The sequence below is a fragment of the Halyomorpha halys genome, unplaced genomic scaffold (genome assembly GCF_000696795.3).
Source record: "Halyomorpha halys isolate HHAL.00 unplaced genomic scaffold, Hhal_1.1 Scaffold516.1, whole genome shotgun sequence".
NCBI lineage: Eukaryota > Metazoa > Arthropoda > Insecta > Hemiptera > Pentatomidae > Halyomorpha > Halyomorpha halys.
In genome coordinates, this window is record NW_027115901.1 from 419,513 (window position 1) to 426,415 (window position 6,903).

Genomic DNA, 6,903 nt, shown 5'->3' on the forward strand with positions numbered 1-6,903 from the left:
AAAAAAAAAGTAGCGTTAGGACTGTTAGAATTGATTTTTTTTTTAAAGAGAATATTGTATTATTGAGATCATTATATTAAAAACATTACCCATTAGGTCATCCGGCCATTTTCAAAGGTATTGTAAACATCTGGAAGGGTTAGGAAGTATTAATGTATATTTGATAATGGATTTCACAGTTCCAGAAGAGATTGAGTCACAGTAACTCTAATGGCCAAAGGCTGGATGTTCGTTCCCTCACGATTCAATCATAGACATCAATGACAGACTCCCGTAGTTCAGACAATGGTTGAAAGCTCAAACAGGTGGACGTGATGCAATTAATACTGCGCGGTAGAGAGCAAGGCGATCAAAGCGAACGTGGATTAAAGGCCTCTTAAATTCACTTTTGCTAAGCACGTAGCCCGGTCCTTCCTGGTCTTTATGTAAAGGGCGGAGGAAAATGGATTTTCCCCTCCACTGCCTCCGTCCATTCAGCTTGGGTCTATCCTATATACAGGAGGCGGTTTCCGGTATGTGAAGCATCGATCATGAAGGCACCGATTATGTTTTGTTGAGGACTCTCATGATAATGGTAGTATTTCCTAATAATGTATGTAATTCTAAATAAGTTACTATCTCCCTTGGGTTCAGAACTGATATGTTTATATCTTCACTGTGCAATAGTTTCATATACTAATTTATCTCATGATCCTTTGAGTTCACAGATTGGCTAATTCCAATTACAACAGTTTTCAAAAAAGTTCTAGTTGCAAAATTAACACATTTTTCTTTCACAAAAAGTAAAACAGAAATATAACAGTTTTCTCAAATTCACATTCTGTTGAAAATACTAAGAATATTTTATAAAGGTAGTCATTCTGTCAACTGAAGAAAGGCTCAAACATAGGTTAGGTCAAATTGAGAATTAATTATTTAATAACTATTGATGTTGTCTTAAGAACATCTATCAGACTAGCGATATGGAAAAACAATTAGTAGTCAGTTAACGGACCTTGCTCCCTCTTCCATTCCTGATGATCCTCCGGGCGCCTGAAAAGAAGATGACCACGAGAGCTACTAATATAACACATCATAAAAGTGTTACCAATGCTTTGTTTCTCTACACGCCTGTAACTCTCCATTTTAACTGAGATCAAATTTACTAAATGTATTATAATGTACAGTTGTAAATAGTAATAAATAAATGAAAATAAATTTGTTATCAAATCCTTTAATAATGATTCTATGAATATGCAAATGATTTTTTATTTTCCTGAGGATGGAGCCTCAACCGAAACGTAGAACATTTTGTTTATTAATTGAAACTGATGAAATAATTTACATTTAAATTTTAAAAAACCCATTCATAGTTTGCATGTATCTATTATTCATTATTAATAAAAAATTGAAATGTTTAAATATTTAAAGAAAAAAATAAAGCCGTTTTAAGGTCTTGAATTCTGTATTTATTTCCTATCAAACTATTTAAATTAACCTGATAATAAAAAGCAGGTTATAAAATTAATAAATATAATTTATAATTGTATTGTTACCGAGTTTAATCAACTCAAATTAAAAAAATGATTGGAATCAATTATATTAAGTGACATACCCAGTCAGGTAGAAAACGTTACAGTTGTAACTCAAGTATATACCCACCTTTTATAAGTAATTTAAGTTTAGTACGAATTTTTGAACTAGGCTGTACACAGTTTACGATGCTTAGTTATTTTGTCTCAATGGATCTCAAAACGTGTAATTCTGTTGAAAACTGCAATTCAAAATTTTGCGCGATCGTAATACTTCTCCTTACTGTATATTTCATATATATGCTGAGGAATCTAAAAATACTTTTGTGTTTAGATGAAGTACCAAGCTATCGATAGTCAATAACTTTTTTCCATCATGTTCGATTGTATAGGGAATATGATAGTTGTAAAAAAATTATTGTATCAAAATGTAATAACTCATGTTATAACAGCATGTAATACTTGAGTATTGGATTCAATGGTCCTGATGTTATAAGTTTAGGAATGGCCAGAACAAAAGCAAATTGTTAATAACTGGAATAATGGAACTAATTCTTTTTCATAAAAACCGATATTAGATAATTGCTACGTTCGTAACGCTTTTGTATTCTCATACACTTCCAACCTGCTTTATACCTCAATATTCTCATATTTAGGCGATATTTATACAATAAAATAATTATGTATATAGTATATAGTATGTAGATAGATTATTGAATATTATGTATATACTGTGAGGTACAGGTAGATGAGTTGACTGGCAGCGCAGCCTTTCCCTGGCGATCGTTATGCTCTGATAAATATCGCACTTTCCAACAATAGCTTCAGTACCCGATCGCCAGTGTGATCAACAGGTTCTTGGATGTTGTTATTGTTTTTGTGATTTTGTTGAGGAGTTATTGTTGGTCGTGTTACATTTTGATCTTCCGTATAGTCCAGGATATGGTTATCGTAATGTGAGGTAATCTAGCTTCTTGCAAGTAGTTGTAAGCAAATAACTTATAATTTTTAAACACTTTAGAACTCCGTTTAACCAACCTTTGCTTAAATTAATCTTTGCGGCGGTTAGAAAAACCGCTAGATCAGCTTGGTAAGCCTTAAATGGTTAATATAACAATTTTATTTTATTTTAATAATTCATAATGTGCAGTTTTAGTCTCGTGAAATGGATACCCCATAATATTTAGAATACTATGGCTATAGAATAATTTAAAATAATAAAAATAAACTATTTAAAAAAATTATTCATAATAATAATAGTTATTTAATCAAAGAATGAAAGAAAGGATAAAAAAGTACAAACTAATATTTATAGAATTGATAAAATAAATAACTGTCATATAAGATGAAAAAATAAAAAATAGATAAGCACAGAGCTTATTACGTGATATCTTTCATTAATCTGGATTTCAGTTTTCGAGATAAAGTTGAATTACGTACGTTGTAAGCCACTGCACCTTTACTGATAACTGGAAATGATATTTTGTCAAACGTATTTATAATTGTTTTTTTATTCTCTTTCGTAGTAGGAAAGAGGAGTTAAATACATTCTATATGTATGTAAAGTGGGGTTAGCATTAATACGTGTAATTCCAATTATATTAAGAATATTAAAAAAATAAAATACAAAAAAATCAAATGTTCTTATAAGAAGAAGAAATCTATAAACAAACTGTTTGTACTATATAAAAAACGATTATCAATTATAAACCAGGAAAAAAATAAAATATACAAAAATAAATATGTGTGTACATAACTAAAAAAGTGAATGAAATATATAATATTTGGTGAATACGTAAGGTTGAAAAAAAAACTAATCTATTGAAAACAAGAACTAGAAGTACATGAATAATAAAAATAAATACAGTTCATATTAATCACTGGAATTAAATATTGTACTAGAACAAAATATAATAAATTAAGTTAAACATACTGTTATATAGTTTCATAATGAAGAGGCACATATATATATATTGAACTTACGTCTGTTGATCGCATTTGAGTTAGTTTGATTTCCTTATAGATCGATATTAGAGATTCCCATAGAAATGCCCAGCGGGGGAATTATAAACCAAGGTGGAATCTCCTGCGATTCTTATTACAATTTTTGGAATGGTAGTCATTTCAGACAACTAACTTATGAAGGAGAAATTTGTTTTCACTACAAAGAATCTTTATCTGTTAACTCTTAAGGATTAACAGGGCAGCAAAAAGAACTTCACGTCTTACATCCTCCTTCCAAGAGATTTGGATTTGTTCTGATTATAAAATTTTATATCATCTTTAGCCCTATTTTTAATTTAAAAATTAGAATAAAATATTTTGGTCAACGGATCTGCTCTTCAGATCAATTATTCACCGAAAGCTATAATTAGAGGGCTAATGCTATAATGTACTACGGGCTACACAGGAATGAGCTCAGTTTGTTAGTATTTGAGGGATTAAAGCCATACCACATTTTGTTACCAATGATGTGTTTCTTAAAAAATAAATACTATATTGTTATTTTAAACTATTGACACATTAAAATCATTCTTTTAAGGTATTGAACTTTTTTTAAATTATTGATATGGTTTTCGTCAAAATTCCACACACACTCCTACAAGCGGATGTATTCCCATTGTCTATAAGTGTGTTTTCAATTGTTATATAGATTCATATTTGTATATTTTTTGAGTAAACACATTTTTAAATTGAAATAGTCCTATTTTTTTTTTCTAGACTATCCGTCTTCTAGCCAACCATTTAGTATCATAAAAACTACTACCTCTATGAAGTAGACCTTATAGATTACCCTATCGTAAATTAAACTATTTTTAATTTGATTGCTGGTAGATATCTGTACGTTCAATAGTTCCTGAGATACTGTTTTTCATAAATCAGAAATTGTAGGAACATAGTCTGGGTGACGGTAAAAAAATGTATGAATTATGCATAAAGTACCAACACCATCCGATGATCGGTATGGCAATGCATAAAGTAAGGACAAAAAAATATTGATTTATATATATTAGATTATTATTGAATAAGTATCCATGACTTGTGCAATCTTTAGTTTATATTGTACTACAAAGCAATATGATATGGATTAACTTAAGCTTGATCTGACTATAGTTGCTTTATTTGTACCAGTATTATTTCTCAAAAGAGTTTCTCAACAGTTTCAATACAAATCAGAAATGTTGTCCGAACAACCAGAAATCAACATTTTGTGAATTTATTTTGGCAAATATCCTGAAAACAACTGCTTCTACGAAGATAAACGTCATAAACTATTTTATAGCTCATTAAACTAGCTTTAATTTGAGTACTAATAAACCTCTCTAAGGTCCCTGAGATAAAGATTTCCCACAATAAATTCACTATTGATTTTTCAGTATATATTTCACGAAATGTATATCGTATTTTAAAAAAATTACTCTACTTTAAATATTTTTCTATTACGTTTTTCAGTGCTGTAAGTTGTTTTAACTCCGATGTGGAACTCCGTATAAAAAATTATTATTTTTTTTTACATTTTCTTTTCCCCCTAATAACTAAACGTAGTTTTCATTAAAGTTATATAAAATTGGGTTGATATAACTAAATTTTTTTTTCCAGCGGGCTCTTGTACTGTACATTTGGGACAGGCTTACCTTATGAAGGGTCTTAGTACTGATTTCAAGAGTATTCGTTTATTTTTTGGGAATAGTTCATTTTTTTTTTTTTTATTAAGCCAGTGATGCGGCGAGAGGGATGCGCTGGGATCTTTTGAGCTCTGCTCTACCCCTCACACGTGGAGGATAAAGTGGGCTCAGGGATCCTCAGGTCGATTGTGTAAATATTGTATATTAGAGTGTAAATGTGACTAGAGACTATATTATTTTATCACAATGTTATTTTATTTTTTATACAGATAGTTTGATTATGTTTATTCTTCTGTTTGTATATATTTTAAGAGATTTTTTTTTTTAATTTTTTTTATTCTAGTATGTATGAGATCATTCATCACTATTACCTATTGCCCACAACTGTGTGGCATATTATAATATCTATCAATAAATAAATCATAGCTTTATATAAAAAAAAAATTTATTAAAATATGGATAAATTATTTTCCATGCGTTTTTTAATTTTAAATTAATATGTTGGTTGAATAACAGATTATTTCTTTACGTGACTCCTAAGTATTTTACGGGTTTTTTAATTATCTAGTAAGGTCATCGTTTAGTGAAATTTATAATTTCTGTTTTTTCAATGTTTAGATGTAAACACCAATATTTAATGTACTTCTATGTTGTTGCTTTTTTGGAGATTGAAATAAAACTAGTGAGATAAGCTGTTTAATAGCTGTTTTAAAAAAAATAGATAAGCTGTTTTAACTTCAATTTTTTTATTTAAAACTGAAGTAAATAGAAAAATGCTAGTTTGTTATCTCCTTATTTTCTTTTTATCTTACACATGAGTAATAGAACATATTTGCACTCTAAATTTATTAAAACAGTATGCACCATCAGAGAAGAGAAAAAAACAATCCTTTTCTCAAGAAAAATACGAGAAACACGTTCAATCTCATCTCTAATATCTCCACAGACTAACTGGAAAAGTATCACAAACATTTTTTCAACTTGTACTTTCTACCTCCATGTCGGGAAGGTAATTGTGAACATTAGGACGGATAAACACCTGGAAAGTGGTCATAAGTACTTTCTGTGTACGGACAGAATCTAGAAAGTCTGTAGAAAAACGTACCTCTCCTTTATATGTACATGACCCAGCGTTAGAGCTTGATATGAGATCTATGACTAGACTTTCTAGATAATTTTAAAAAAAATTGCTGATGTAACTATACCACGAAATAGTTATATTAAAAAATTTGATGTTTTTATTTCATTAGGTGAACAGAATTCTCTTTGATATTTGGTTTGCAAACATTTTCTTTTATTCTTGTACAACTTAAAACGTTACCTATTATCTGATTACTCCAATAAATCTATTGAGGATTTCATCATCAAAGTTTAATACAATAAAAATGAATCATATAAATGAGTTATTAGGATTTTAATTATAATTATTATAAGAAGTTAAACGCTCAATATCACATAATAACTTAATAAAAATACGTAGAATTCACTAATTTTATTTATTATTTTTCTCTTATCTTGATCGTTTAATTTCTTGATTTTTTCTCTTTCATAGCAAACCCGATCTTTACTGTTCTATTTTTTCATTTATTTCCTCAGTTAATCACTTATGATTTTAATTACACTCCTAGTTTCGTAATTGGTGTACTTTATAATCTGGAAAAGTGCAGAGGATTTATATTATTCAAATTAAATCTGGTTGTAATAAAATATTTTATTGTTCAGTTGTAAAGTTGTTATATTTCTTAAGTCATTAAACAATATAATAA

At 29.0% G+C, this 6,903-nt stretch overlaps 1 protein-coding gene across 1 annotated transcript in view; it reads left to right on the top strand.

Moving 5' to 3' along the window:
• Nucleotides 1-6,903, top strand: part of LOC106683775 (uncharacterized) — a 365,532-nt gene that overhangs the window by 347,004 nt on the left and 11,625 nt on the right. The window lies entirely within an intron of this gene.